The following is a 16,756-nucleotide window of genomic DNA, read 5'->3' on the forward strand; positions in this document are numbered from 1 at the left end:
AGAATGTGAGTTCACACAAAAATATCACGATTACCAATCGCCAGTATAGCTACGAGACCCGGGCCACTAGCCATGCACTGTACACCCTATGAAGTTCATACAGATCCGATCTGGAAACTGGTGAGCTTAGGTGTGCACAGTGCAGTGGATTCTGCAATGAAATCAAACATTTTATATCCCTTTGCAATTTCTTTAACATTGGAAAATGATATTTTTTCTGTTAATAAAAGTGGAGTATAGATGGCAAGAGAGCATAGATGGCACCTTACACTGCCATCAACACTCACACTGGCAGTATTTGCATAACAATGGAGTGACATGCCAGTGTATGTATCAAAGGTCAAACGGAGTGAAGATGGCAACGAGTATACATGGCAGAACAGCGGCCCTACACTTTACAGCGAGGGGATCGCTGGTTGCCGGCGTGTAGGCCTACTGTACTAGCGACGGGACCGCCGGCCGCTGGCTTACCACCTCGAGTGTACATTGGAGCCAGGGGACCGCTGGCAGCCGACGAATCAACCAAGAGTGTTTTGTCCATTTTTAACCAAACTGGTAACTGTTTAATATAGAATGGGACGAGTCGATAGCTTGGACGTCCATGAGATGATATTGAAGACTAGAAGCTGAGAGTTATCGCTGAAATACCCCAAATATCATGTCCAACATCCGAGTGTGATGATCAAAAACCCTCTGGCATTAAACTGTAACAATCATGACGTTGACAATTATTCAATTTTCATGCTGGGCTTTTTCTGCGGGGTGTCCCACTCTGTTTTCTTTTCTCGAACGGGCCTCTTTTTTTCTACTGAGGTTTTTTTTTTTTTTTTTTTTTTGGTAACCTCTTTTTTTTTTTTTGGTAACCTCGCTTTGGTTTTTTTCCCAAGCTGACCTCGTTTTGGTTTCTTTACAGCCTCAACGCCGGCGCGATCTCGGTCGACTTTTCAATTGTGATTCTCTTTCTTTTTTTAGTCAGACCTGATGGTGGTTCGTTTTGTTTTTTGGTAGTAGTGCAAGTACTATTTGTGGTTTTGTTTTTAATCATTTCAATATTTTTTTTGTGTGTGTGTGCTTGATTTTTTTTCTTTTTTCCCTTATAATCAGCATTCATTGCACCTTTATATCAAATACACGTGTACGTGTACGTCAATAAGTATGGGAGTGTGGTATTTCCAAATTTTTGAAAAGTTTATCTTCTCATTACGGTTTAAAGAATATTTTACAATTAAGCATTACATAACATTCTGCCCTTTTTTGCAATAATACTTTTCTCGTTTATTTTCTTCCGTAATTCCATCGATTTTTATTTCAATCAAGAAAGACGGTTGCACGTCATCTTATCTGTACAGGCACATTCAAATATTTAATGACACGTATTTTCAAATGAATGCTATTTTTATAAAAGGTACATTAATAAAATGCAATGATATGGACGAAAGAACTTTTTTCTTTATTATTCATACACGTTTAAGACTTAAATTTTTAGAAAGAAAATTTGACAGTTTATTTTTACTCTATGACGATAAATATTTTTGAAACATTTGGCGCGCCGTACATGTACACTTGTGTTGCATGTTGTCATATTCAGTGGTGATGCTCGCGACGGAAGAAATTTTTATAAGAATGCCCCCCCCCCAAAAAAAAAAAAAACCAAAAAAACAAACAATAAACATGCATTTAAAAATAGACTGAAATAGTCAATACTGACGATGGAAATGTCTAGAGTACGAAAGCGCCTTTCAGAGTGATTAGCCACTGGCAAATCCAAACACTCTTTCAGGAAAATAAGCAGATGAAACAGCCCGTACACATCGCAGACGGCTTTACACTGAACGATCATTGATGGTGTGACCCGGGCCTCGCGTCCGAGCTCGCGAACTGTCACTGCTCACTGTACTTGTTGTGGTCGGTGTAGAAAAACAACATGGCACGTTTAAATTTATTGGTTTGATATTTAGGAACGTAACTAGAGTTAGCAAATGTAATGACTCAACTACAAGTACCACCAAAATTTTGCTCAAAAATACTGCTGAAATCACTGTGTTCAAAACGTCACGTCAAAACAAAGGCCCAGCCGCGAGCGCGTCTTACCGCAAGATATTCCCAGCTGTCGCTCAACTTGTCAAGTGAAAACATCAACCCGCCAAACTCAAAAGATCGTCGCGCGAAATAGCGAAGTTCACCGCCAAAGCAATTCTGTTAAATCACGCCTCCAATTTTGACCTCAAAATTTCAAGATCAACCCATTTCTCAGACGTTGTTCAGACATTGTGGTCCTGTCGACTGGCGCGGCCGGCGGCCATTCTGTCGTTCATCTTTGGAAAATTGTAAAATTGTGAGACGATGAACAGCTAGGATTTACCCGAACAGAATATCGACACGCCGCGGGAGAAATAACTAGAAGCATGGCTCGAAAACATTGACTAGGACTTTGTGAAATATGCAAGAACTGGAAGTCAAAGAACCGGATTTTGTTTGGGTGTTGTTCAGAAAAAATCACATATTCATCACAATAAGCAATATTCTCATCGTTGAATTTTTCGTAGGCTACTGGCGTTAGTTTTTTTAAAGTCCATTCCCCAACTGACCTCACACATCGTGTCACCCCACTGAACGCGTTATCCTACTCACATGACCATCGGCTGCTCACACCTCGTGCGACGGCACTGGTTGGACATCTTGTGCACTATCGCCATATTCGTCATCGCCATACAATTCGTCTTTTTCTTGCAGAGATATCCAATGCTTCACACGATACAAACCGTTGCCATACATTTCGTAACCCGTGATCGCTGAAACGTAGCTGTGTGTCCATAGCTGTGGTGTTTTCGGACGGGATTTCTGACTTTTACACGCGGGTTAACGTTTTGACTTTTATGTTATGAACCCCGCTGTGGTGGCGGGTTAAAAACGTAAAAGTCTAAACCAGCACGTAAAAGTCAGAAAGCCCGTCTGAAACACCACATGTGGCTATGGACCCACAGCAAGCTGAAACGTAGCCCTGCGTACAGGTCTGTATGTTCCCGGCGTGATACGGCCTCCACCACAGCCCTGCAACGGTCTATGGAGATGACTGGCGACAATGCGGTCCAGATCCGGACCGCAACGAAAAGACTGTCTTTTTGGCCGAAATTCTGCTCTATCGGGGCAAAATCCTTTCCCTGCCTACCTTTACCTCCTAACCGACCAAAGAAAAGATGCGATTAACTTTTCTTAACGTCCAAAACCGCTCGTTTTCTGAAACATAACGTACTCGACAAGTTGTTTACCCATGGAGATCGCCATCTTGAATCTCGCCAGCTATCTCTATGGACCGTTGCAGGGCTGTGGTGGAGGCCGTATAACGCCGGGAACACACAGACCTGTACGCAGGGCTAGCTTAAACGGAACTTTTCACCACCTCTTTGAGTGACGAGAAAATCGCCAGTAACTTTATCCCCACCACGCAGTAAGATGTCCATGCACGACAATCAAATCCTGCTCGGGAAGATTGCCTTCCCACTCCTAAATCTCCGTTTCAGCCATTAGGGTGTCACAGGACGAAGGTAAACCAGAGACTTGTTCAAGTTGGTGTATTTTCAAAAAATAAAATGATTTGCAAAAGTTCCTCGTGTAAAATTTGGCAGCCCAGGTCAGATTTTCGTAGCGATCGAACGCGTTTTTATTTAGGGACGCCGTCAAAAGATCGATGTTTGAAAAAAAACTTAATTGCTTAAGTTTGGGGGTGGGGGGTTTTTGACCAAATTAATTTCTGTGCCGTCAAAAACGATTTAACGTTTTTTTTGGCAAATTTCACGATTTCAAGGCTGCTTTTTGTACACTAAAATCGATCCAGCCACCCGGTCGAAGTTCAGCATACGAGATTTGAGATGTGCGCTACAAAATGGGGGTCTTGGACGAGGTGGTTTCCGGTGTGTACGCGCACGTGCGCACACATGATTATTTAGCCTTGAGAAACGCTGAGCGGCTGCGGGTTTGGACAGTGAGGCACATTTGGTGAGTTCGAATTTTCTCGTATATGTTCTCCTCACACAATGTATAAATGCCCTACGAACGACTTTCAGAAACTAACGAACAAGATTTGGGAGTTAAATATCAAAAAACAACAGGGAAAATCCCGTGTTGATGTACAGCAGAGCGCAACGAAATTGTGGCATGCCAAATTCAAAAATGACCGACGATCTTTGGTTGAGTTTTTGTCCCAGGAGGTCAAGCCGAAACAGTCTACAGGTATTTTGAAATATTTTTCGGTTAAGCAGAACTCACCCGATGAAAGTGTTGCTGGTAATCGTGAGTCAGATGAGCGTAGTCAGGAAAGGTCGCCCATTTCAAATGCGGAAGGTACATCCATAAAAGCCCCGAATACCAGTGGCGTTCGTTTTGATCAATCACGACAGGATGCATTTACTAGTGAGAGCCGACTGCGATTGATTCAAAGTTTCCTATCAGATTTAGAACTCGATCCATCCGAAATTTTAACCCCCGATGTTGTTGATGCCCAATCGTTCATGTCCCCGCTGTGGGACATAGCAGCGACGTATTTTCTATACGTGGAGACCATGGCGGACTACATGCAACTTTACCCTAAAAGAAAGGGTTCAACAAAAGTATCAACAAATGAAACTGCCATCGACACAGCAGTATCTGATCTGAAAAAACAATTTGCAAACGTTTCTAAGCTTAGATTAAATACTTTTTCTAAAGGTATGCTTCAGACAGCTGTAGAAAAGGCTGCACTTTTGAAACAGATGGTTTTGTGTTTCCAACAGTTGAGAACTGTCATAGACGACCAGTTATGCAGAATACGAGTACAAATCAGTCAAAAGAAGGCAGCACTTGACTGCCTCCCAAATTACAGCCAGTTTCACCTCCACTGTAGAAATGATGGAAGTCTTTCATGGGAACAGGCTTTCAGTAATCTAATTCAAGAACAGACAGGGAAATTCCCTGGGCCCTTTTCCTTTGGTGACATAATTACATGTGGAAAAGCTCTCATGGAAACAAATGCGCTCTCCATAGATCACCTTTTTCAGAGTGAACTTGGGAAATCTGGATGCACATATTTGTTGAAGCGTTGTTTAAGCCAAAACTTAATGGAATGGTTCCCAGTAATAATTGTTCAGAAGGGTTTTCGCATTGTTGTTGTTAACATTCATGAGCTGTACATTACAGATAATTTTTTTGAGGAATTGGTCAATTTAGATCTTGATATTAAACCCAGTACATTTTGTCCAGAAAATTCTGTGTCATCATCAACAATCACAAATAAGCCAGGACCAAAACCAGGTACTGGTGGTAGACCACCAAAGCATGTTCAGTTTCCAACTCTTGTTTCAGAGAGTGTCCAATTTCTTAAACTCCATGGATTTGCTGCCCACAGTAGGCGTCGAAATGATACTGCTACAAGTTTGGGTGTTTCTGTTCCAGATCTCAGAAAGCATTTGATAAAAACAATTCCAGGTTTGAAAGATGCCAATATTAGTTTATCAACTGTCAAACGTCTCATGGTACCACCAAACAAATCACTCAATAGTGCTAAATACTACAAGGGTTTAGTTGATGCACGTGTTCCTGGCAAATCCAACAGTGCAACATGTGGTGAACACCAAGATTTACATTTTCAGAGAGCGCAAATTGCAATGGCTAGTGAAATGGCAGGATTGTTTAGCAGTGAATGCTTACAGTTTTCATGTGATGATAAAAATAAAGTTAATGTGGGGACATTGGCTGTTAGTAGGTACCATCAAATAAACAAATTATTTCCCACAAATGACTCCCCAAACTACTATGATCATGATTTTCCATTCTCAAACAGCAAAATAATACCTTCAGGGTATCTTCACATCAAGCAAAAACAAAACAAATGGGTCTAAACATAGCAGATCTCGGAGTTTAGAGCGTAAGCGTGTTGAAAGTGATATAACTGCACATAGGTCACAGTCTGTACCTGCATGTTTCAGGGAAAGTTCTGCGGAAGACTGTGATTACAATGTTGACAAATTGGGGCGTTTGCATGTTCGGAGGAACAGAAGTGGTCCTTTGTATGTATTCAATAGAGCTGCATGTTTTCACTCTTCTACTGCGATGACACACGCAAATGATCTGTATTTTATTTTGCAAGACCCATCTGTACGTGAAAACAAAAATGCTGTTGTTGAAATAACAGATGGTGGACCTGACTGGTCTGCAAAGTCACAATATACTCTCATGTACCAAGGCCGACTGTGGCGTGATCTTGGATTAGATTACTTGGCTGTAATAAATCATGCTCCTGGACACAGTGCTGAGAACCCAATTGAGCACAAATGGTCCCCTCTTTCTAAAATGTTGGTGTCTGTAACTCTCCCTAATACTTTACCTGGAGAAAGTAAACCTCCATGTCAGCAGAGTTATTTATCTGAGGCAGAAAAAACTGAAAAAAATGCAGATGTGTTTGATAATGCCATTTCAATGTTGAATAAGTTTTGGAGAAAAGATCACGATGGTTTTCCTATAATACCAGTTCCTGTGCCTTGCAGGAAAACAAACACACCATACAATGATCATGAAAATGTGGAAAAGGTATTTAAAAAGGGAATCCGTGAAATCAGAGCAACACCAGCCCTGGAAAGGCTTCGAAAAGAGTATATATTTCTCCAAAGACATTGTGTGAGGAGAACATATATGTTGGAATTCACCAAATGTACTTCTCCAATGTGCACTCACTGTTCAGTAAACCCTATCAAGGCTACAACTCTAATGAGTTACCTTAAGAGTATGGGGAACAAGCTACCAACCCCAACTCTCAGTGCCGTCCATAGTGGTCACTACATGACATTTTTTGAAGTGACCAATCATATCAAGCACCTAAAACAGCAGGCAGAAGGTAAGTTGTACTTTTTCAGTTGTATGGCGTAGTGTAGTTTTACATTTCAGATTTGAATGATTGTTCATTTGTGTGCTTGATTTCCCACGCTACTGAAATTTGTAATTGCCTGTAAAAGTAAACAACACAAAAGGTTTCATGAAAGTTTAAATTAGCTTCTACTTCATGGTTTTAGATACTTGCTCTTGTTAAAAATTTTACTTGCTCATTGGTAAGGGAAAATGCATGTATTCTACATGTATTTACCATGGGATATACATTGTACATGTACCCTACTAATTTTCAAAATGTGCTGAAAAACACTAAACCTACTCAGATGTTATACCAGTGTCACAGTATATTTAATTTTGTTATGCAACCCTCAAAATTTTTGTACAGGTTTTAGAAATATGGTGCTTTATGAAATGCATGAATAGCCATGAAAATATGAATTGTATTTCTTAATAGTGCAATTAAAATTCATACAATTCATATTTCCATGGCTATTGATATATTTCAGGAAGCACCATATTTCTGAAACATTTAGTATATAATTAACACGATTGGAACTATTTTGGGATAATTGGATTTGCAACAAAATACAAAAAATGCTTTAATCAGTTCAAAATGACATGCTAAATGTGGAAAAATTTTGAATTTTCCTTAAAAAAACGCAAATTGTCATAATCATTACTAGTGAAGATTTAAAATGACAGCATATTTTTAGTTTTTGTCAGTAGACAACAGATAACCTGATATTTTTCATCAAAATATGCTGAATTGTTTGACTTTCTTTCATGCGTCAAAATGCTGTTATAATGTCAGTTTGTAATTTCGCTCCCCGCAAAATCTTAAAATTCCACTATTCACATTCACACTGTCACTGAAGAATAATTGACAAGGTAATTCTTGCAGAATTGCTAACAATCTTTATTTTTCCTACACATAAAATTTCATCACACATGACATTTTTCCAATATGGTACAACACATCACATTACTGACAGTAAAAAATGTAAATTTTACAGTGTAAATTAAAACTGAATATTGACCAGGTGTAAAAATAGAAGAATATCCATGCATAACCATGAATGACTAAATTCTGTCAGGAAAAGGACTTACAACAGCATATTTTTCACAGAAGTACATCAAAATAGTCAAACTCTATTAATTACTGTGAAAACTCAATTCTTCAAAGTTATTTCACACAATCAAGTAAACAATCAGTAATTTTTGCTAACTGAAACAATCTAAGTACAATTCTAAAGTCAGGGCATATTTCAAATGATCCTCACTGGTAGAAACTTTTAACTAGGACATTGGTCAGACATCTGTATCTGCAGTCAGGGCATATCAAACATGACCTTCACTGGTGAAACACTAAACTTTGACATTGGTACAATTGCAATTCTGAAGTCAGGGCATATTTAAAATGACCATCACTGGAAGACAATCTAAACTATGACATTGGTCAGACATCTGTATCTGAAGTCAGGGTCAATTTAAAATGACCTTCACTGGTTGAAACAATAAACTTTGACATTGGTCCAATTGCAATTCTAAAGTCAGGGCATATTTAAAATGACCGTCACTGGAAGACAATCTAAACTATGACATTGGTCAGACATCTGTATCTGAAGTCAGGGTCAATTTAAAATGACCTTCACTGGTTGAAACAATAAACTTTGACATTGGTCCAATTGCAATTCTAAAGTCAGGGCATATTTAAAATGACCGTCACTGGAAGAAAATCTAAACTATGACATTGGTCAGACATCTGTATCTGAAGTCAGGGTCAATTTAAAATGACCTTCACTGGTTGAAACAATAAACTTTGACATTGGTCCAATTGCAATTCTAAAGTCAGGGCATATTTAAAATGACCGTCACTGGAAGACAATCTAAACTATGACATTGGTCAGACATCTGTATCTGAAGTCAGGGTCAATTTAAAATGACCTTCACTGGTTGAAACAATAAACTTTGACATTGGTCCAATTGCAATTCTAAAGTCAGGGCATATTTAAAATGACCGTCACTGGAAGACAATCTAAACTAGGACATTGGTCAGACATCTGTATCTGAAGTCAGGGTCAATTTAAAATGACCTTCACTGGTTGAAACAATAAACTTTGACATTGGTCCAATTGCAATTTTAAAGTCAGGCATATTTAAAATGACCGTCACTGGAAGACAATCTAAACTATGACATTGGTCAGACATCTGTATCTGAAGTCAGGGTCAATTTAAAATGACCTTCACTGGTTGAAACATAAACTTTGACATTGGTCCAATTGCAATTCTGAAGTCAGGGCATATTTAAAATGACCGTCACTGGAAGACAATCTAAACTATGACATTGGTCAGACATCTGTATCTGAAGTCAGGGTCAATTTAAAATGACCTTCACTGGTTGAAACAATAAACTTTGACATTGGTCCAATTGCAATTCTAAAGTCAGGGCATATTTAAAATGACCGTCACTGGAAGACAATCTAAACTATGACATTGGTCAGACATCTGTATCTGAAGTCAGGGTCAATTTAAAATGACCTTCACTGGTTGAAACAATAAACTTTGACATTGGTCCAATTGCAATTCTAAAGTCAGGCATATTTAAAATGACCGTCACTGGAAGACAATCTAAACTATGACATTGGTCAGACATCTGTATCTGAAGTCAGGGTCAATTTAAAATGACCTTCACTGGTTGAAACAATAAACTTTGACATTGGTCCAATTGCAATTTTAAAGTCAGGGCATATTTAAAATGACCGTCACTGAAGACAATCTAAACTAGGACATTGGTCAGACATCTATCTGAAGTCAGGGTCAATTTAAAATGACCTTCACTGGTTGAAACAATAAACTTTGACATTGGTCCAATTGCAATTCTAAAGTCAGGGCATATTTAAAATGACCGTCACTGGAAGACAATCTAAACTATGACATTGGTCAGATATCTGTATCTGAAGTCAGGGTCAATTTAAAATGACCTTCACTGGTTGACACAATAAACTTGGACACAAGTAAAAGTGCAATTCTAAAGTCAGGGCATATTTAAAATGACCATCACTGGAAGACAATCTAAACTAGGACATTGGTCAGACATCTGTATCTGAAGTCAGGGTCAATTTAAAATGACCTTCACTGGTTGACACAATAAACTTTGACATTGGTCAAATTGCAATTCTAAAGTCAGGGCATATTTCAAATGACCATCACTGGAAGACAATCTAAACTAGGACATTGGTCAGACATCTGTATCTGAAGTCAGGGTCAATTTAAAATGACCTTCACTGGTTGAAACAATAAACTTTGACATTGGTCCAATTGCAATTCTAAAGTCAGGGCATATTTCAAATGACCATCACTGGAAGACAATCTAAACTATGACATTGGTCAGACATCTGTATCTGAAGTCAGGGTCAATTTAAAATGACCTTCACTGGTTGAAACAATAAACTTTGACACAAGTAAAATTGCAATTCTAAAGTCAGGGCATATTTAAAATGACCATCACTGGAAGACAATCTAAACTACGACATTGGTCAGATATCTGTATCTGAAGTCAGGGTCAATTTAAAATGACCTTAACTGGTTGAAACAATAAACTTTGACACAAGTAAAATTGCAATTCTAAAGTCAGGGCATATTTAAAATGACCATCACTGGAAGACAATCTAAACTAGGACATTGGTCAGACATCTGTATCTGAAGTCAGGGTCAATTTAAAATGACCTTTCTTTGGCTGGCTTTGACATTGGCCCAATTCTAATTCAGAAGTCAGGGCATATTTCATATGTCCTTCACTGGTTGACACACTAATCTATGGCATTGGTCCAATTCTAATTCATTCATTTGTTGAAAGCTAATTGGTACAATTGTCAGTAATCGATTTGAATTCTTTAGTCAGGGCATATGTAACATGACCATCATCATATGACAATAGTGGCTCCTTTGTAAAAGTCAAACTCTGTTATGCTGTTTTGAGGAATTTTCATTTTTTCAATCTTTGTGTACATTTTTTTGTTGTATTTGTCCTTTTAGTGCTGAATGTATCTTTTGGTGCCGAGGAATGGATTCTTTTAATAATTTACTCATTTTAAAAGGCCAAATTAAAAAGTAAACATAAATTAATTTGCCTTAAATTGAATATTTGGATAAATTTAAATGAAGTAGTGTACAGTGTCAGCCAATGAAAGCCATTCAAACATTCCCTGACTCATTGGTTAAGATGGTACACAAGTGGGCAGTAAAAACATAGCTACATGGATTGTCCGCCTTTAAAAGTCCCTTATCAATAATACTATACCCAGAGATTGCCTTGCTTCACAAAGATTCTCATAGCTCTTCAGTACCAACAAACTGAGAGACATTGTCACAGAGGATAGCTAATTGGTCCGATGAATGATCAGTGACGATGCAGTGTCTGCCATTCTTCAAGGATGATATCATTCCATTACCTGTGAATGAAACAAATTTTTATTAGTCCATTAAATTTAAAGAAAATCAAAGGATAAGTGTTGTGGAAAGATGAGTGAATTCATATTGTCTTATCAACAAATTCATTAAAAGTCCTATAAGCTGCAACTTTTCACAATATTTTCATAATGTTACATGCAATGTACAATTAGCGCATGTAGATAGACATACTGTTGGGTATCCATACACATACCGATATTATCAACCTCTGCTAATGACAGAATGTCGAAATGTGAGCAAATAATTTTTACGTGGGTGCTGCTCTCCATTAATCAGCCCCCATGGCAAGAGTTGCAACTATGTTGTATGCATGCACTTGTTTAAAATTGAATTTGTTCACAATTATAACAGAGGTTGATAGATAATATTTATTTGCACACCCATTAACAATAATGTCAAAAGTTGCAGCTTTTGATGTTATGTTGGATTTATGGGTTATAATACTATATTGTATTTCAGTAATATGAAGGAATAAATCTTATATCAAGTAATTTTGACCAAATAAAAAACATACATTTCCTAAATTATCAATGTACGCAAAACTATAATTTTTTCTTGTGAGAAAGATTAGTTGAATTATTGCAGCACTTGAAGCATTGCAAAAGAGACCTTTCTCAGCACATGCAGATACAGTAAGGAAATAAAATTGTGTGTGATTCTTGTAGTCTGCCTTGTCCTACAATTGCATTGGCATCTGCTTCTTTTTTGAAAGCACGAAAATGGAACTAAAAGTAATTTATTTACCAGATCCACTGAATATGTGAAGTATCCATCCCCCTCTGTGGCTGAAAGTTTGAATCACATGGTCATACGTTCTTTGTGGAGTGTCACAGGACCACATATTGTGTCGTTCTTCGGTTGGATGTTGAATTGGATTCTTGTCTTGTGAGCAGTACATAGCCACCCCATACACTGTACGGCCTCTATCAGTCCAAATCTGCGGGCTGAAATGTAGAAATAATAATATCTATTATTTTACAAGCCTAAATCTAACTTCAGCATTTTACATTTTACACTTTATGTTTGTAAATATCGATTACAAAGAGTGCCAAGAATACATTACCCTTTTCCTGCCAAGTTCATATTTCCCCATCAGGTCTAGATCGTTAAAACTAGTGAAGCACAATATGTAACATTTGGTGCATTTTAACAACAAAATTGAACTTTTGAAGACCTTGAAATCACAGATACTGAAAACATTATTTGTATGGACTAAAGCTGTTGGAACAGACCAAGCCAAATTGGTGGAAATACGTATTGTTGTGGCTCAACATCGCTTTTCCCTGAGTTGGCTGATGGGGAAGTAATATCGTCTGGCAGGAAAAGGGTTAATTAAATGATTTCATTTGCTAAATGTATTTGGCAATCTATCTTCATCAGATATTTACACAAAATTGACATATTTCCAAAAAACATGCATCAAACTTGTCAATAAGCACCAACAAGGGTGTGTGTGTTGGTCGTTACACTACATCATGTGGTCTATTTTATGTGTACGAGAGGGAGGGGGGAAGAAAGAACAATAGGGTAAAAACAGTGATTGCACTTACTTGAGCTACAAGTTTGTACATGACAGAACACAGGTTGCACAGAGACAAAGTTTTTGTCTCTTTAAATGCCTGCATAATCTCTCCCATCTCTGATGCTCTGCAGATGACAGCTATGTTAAATGCACTTTGTTGGCAGTCGACATTTATTGCCTTGATGGTAATCATCAGTCTTTGGATATCACTTGCTGACCATTCCTTGAAAATAAATTGGAGACAGCTTTAATTCACTATTTGACATCCTGGTAGATTTAAGCATAGACAGTATGATTTGGGAGTGGAGATTTAGCCGAGTGGTTCTGTCTGTGGCCTCTCAGCTAGGCGACTGATGCCGTATGTTGTGGGTTCGAATCCGATTGAAACTAGCCGTATTAAGTCATGAACATACATGAAACACATGACTAAACAGTCCCGGTGTATGTTTATGAGTATAAGATATAAAGTGACATGCTAGGTGGCGTAAGGGTTCCAAAAAGCAATGAAACATGAACAATAACAATTTTATAACCATGACATTGAATGAAACAACTTATCATAAAATTCAGATAGCCGTTGAGAGTCATGGCTGAGACAGTAAAAAACTGAGATCTCAACTTAACACTTTTCAGTGTAGATGACTCCATATGATGTAAAAGTCATGGCAAAAAGTTTCCCAGCCTATACAACAGATGATTATACCATGTGTATGTGTGGAATTTGGAAGCGAAAAACTATGTCAGGGGGAAATACTATTGGTACGCAAGGACCTCCATACTTATTGATTTCCGTGGCTAAGACCAAAACACATTAAAAGAAGCAGCTTTGGTTGGTCGTGTTAGTAACAATGATAAGAGTACACTTACTGAAGGCATATCAACCAATGTTAGATCAATTCCTCGGAATCCTGGACACTGCTGTTTTAGTGAAGAGGCATTCAGATCAAGCACATCTGCATTGTGGATTGTGAATCCATAGGCCCATCAGTTGCAAATACGGCAGTTTTACTCGCATCTTCCTTGTTTTTTTCTAGAGTTACTGCTCTTTGGCAAAATGATTCAAACTGTGCTGGTACACCCACGACTGTACGATAGGTTTACAAACTGTTCTAGTTTTTCTCTTGTTGTTTCGTTTGGAAATCTTTGCCTTGCCTCTTCCCAGCCCCCTTCAACACAGCCAGTAATCATGACGAAAAATCTCTGTACCAGGTCTAATTTCCTCAGTACTGCCGATTCCTTTACTAGCTCTGTAACAGAAATTTCTGTTGAAATTATTTCTTCTAACAGCCATTTCTGATCGTTATTGTTAAGCCGAAGAAAGTCACCTAATTTTCTGAACGGAATTTCTGGCCTCTTCAATCCTCTCAGTTCAGCAGGCTTGAGATTCTGAGATCTTGTTCGACCTTCTTCATACATTGCGAACACTTCCATCATCAATGAAAAATGTCTCATTTTCGCAACAGCACAGCATATCTTCATGAAGAGGGAGTCGGCTTTCTGTGTCAAGAAAATAATTAGTAATTAACATATCAATTTCATGAGCATACACTTAACATCATCGATAATTGCGCCAGCGGCTTACTGACAATATGTATGCAGGTTCACAATATATTATGCGATTAACCGAAGTGTACACAATTAAATTCATGGGTGCTGCCATGCTTTTTGAGTACTTGTGAATAAACAAATATGAAGTGTGCAAAGTATAACTTTATAACATGCCATTAATAAAATATGTATCTCTATTATTAGCCAGTTAGTATCATAATCCATCTTGTCAATGATATAAAATATTGTTACTATCATGCCTAAAGAAAAACAGAAAAAGAGAGAAAACTGCTGTACCTATGAACATAAGTAAAGAATGTTGGGATTGAATTTTAGAGAGCATCCTCTGTGTAAATAACTTGATGCAAAAATTGCCAGTTTTCAGCCACAATGTCAGTTTTTGGCTTGCAAGTGGAAGTTAGGCAGTGCAGTTACTCAATGGTAATGATGGCACAGTACATCCCTTGTTAAACACAATAGGTAGTATGATGGTAAAAATTGCCAATTTATGTCCAACATTTTTACACATTAAACAGAAAATCTATACCTGCAGGGAGTCTGATATTGTGTATGTGTTTGAACTGTTGTCGTCAGTAGGTAGATTGGCATTTAAAGCAAGTAATGATTAATTCTATTTTATCCTTTACTATTACTAATGATGAATCAATACAAATAAATTAAGATCTTAACCCCTGACGTGACACCAAGGGCTGAGTCCTATATGATATTACAAAAGCTGGAGATTATCATGTGATGTTCTGGTAATACACAGCTTGTCCATATAAGACTGAAAACCTACACAGTGTAGGTTTTTAGTCTTACATTTTCAATATATAACATCAATGTTTATGTATCAACTGATACAGTCATTAGTAAACTTACCTCCTTAAGTATCATTGCACACGATTTCTCCCACTGTTCTTCTTTTGCTTCTATGTCTGGCATTTCTTCGTATCTATCCCGGCACATTTGAACCTAATGACCATAAACAAGAGGGCATATTACATCTTATCCAACAAAATACATACTAGATACATATTTTACAAAATCATTGAGCACAATCAATTATCTGAATTACTCATTAATTTTTTGTTCAGTCTATCAGACAAAGTGTCCTGCAAATAAAACTGTCAAATTTCTTACCAAAAGACAACTGGTATTTGTTTGACTTTACTTGCAATAATAAACTTAACCATTTCAACCCGACTCGGACAAAATGTCCGATGACGTCATAGAGTACCAGGGGGTCAGGGTGCAAAGTGTTAAAATGTTGTACAACTGTTGGAAACTCAAAACTCTCCTTTAATGTCTCCAGTTTTACTTAAAAATTATATGAGTTCAACAGGAGATGTATTATGTAAATTGTACTGTCATCAATGCTGTTGTATAATTAGATGGTACCTTTAAGGCTTCAATGCACATTTCAACTTACAATAATCTCCAAAATGTCTGACATTCTGGCTAAAGATATTTTGTTCTATCAGTATCAACAATTTTTTTCTTGTTTAGATATTGCATACTCTTTACACCCAACACTCTGTTCTTGCTAAGTAATTTCAAATCCAATTTGTTGACAATCAAAAGTAAGGCACTTCAGCCTTATGGGAATGTATATGTATTGAGGAACGAAGGCTATTTTTTATAACTTACATGGCTTGTGATGAACAAATTTGTACAATTTTCAAAGCATGGTTACAGTTGAATACTGTCTTGTCCAAGTATAATCCCTACTCATGTATAAGCCCCTGCACTAATTTTGTGTGGAAGGTTTAAAATGAAGTAGATCTTGGCATAAGCCCCTACGTTTGCTGCACACATACATAAATCAACTGGTAAAATTTCTTTTCAGACCAAAGAAACTGGTGTGAAAAAATGTGAAATTAACCTTTCCATGAAGGTAACATAATGTAACATCTGCGCTATTTATGGTCCCTTATTATCATTTTGTGAAACTCTGTTGTCCCTTTGTGCAATGGAACAGACATACCGGTACTCTTAAGTCACAATGCATTTTTCATTTCTATTCTTATTCACAATGTTGCATTTCATCCTCTAAACATTTTTTTGGTTTCCAACAATTACTTTTTTTCATCTTTATAGATTTTAACAATCACTATACAAGAATTTCCCATCTATGTTGTTATTTTCTGAGATCTGGTTACATGAGTCAGTGTTCTCCACAGCTTAGAAAAACAGATGGATGGCCAATTTACACAACAGTGCATAATTTGCAAATTCTTTTCTTGTGAAAATGTATTCTTATGTGCAGTTATTAACATAAGAATAAATTGCTCCAAAAACGGAGGGGTGGCCCAACCATAAAAATCCCCTTGTGGAGAACCCTGTGAGTAAAAGATT

At 37.5% G+C, this 16,756-nt stretch overlaps 2 protein-coding genes across 2 annotated transcripts in view; both read left to right on the forward strand.

The window, feature by feature from the left end:
- Window positions 1–16,756, forward strand: part of LOC139134749 (calcium-activated chloride channel regulator 1-like) — a 75,106-nt gene that overhangs the window by 5,805 nt on the left and 52,545 nt on the right. The window lies entirely within an intron of this gene.
- The window catches only part of LOC139134750 (uncharacterized), a 50,206-nt gene continuing 39,534 nt past the window's right edge, over window positions 6,085–16,756 (forward strand). The window contains exon 1 of the transcript XR_011552864.1: window positions 6,085–6,865. The gene's annotated coding sequence lies outside the window, so the exon portion shown is untranslated. The remainder of the gene's footprint in view (window positions 6,866–16,756) is intronic.

This window comes from Ptychodera flava, chromosome 6 (assembly GCF_041260155.1).
Source record: "Ptychodera flava strain L36383 chromosome 6, AS_Pfla_20210202, whole genome shotgun sequence".
Taxonomy (NCBI): domain Eukaryota; kingdom Metazoa; phylum Hemichordata; class Enteropneusta; family Ptychoderidae; genus Ptychodera; species Ptychodera flava.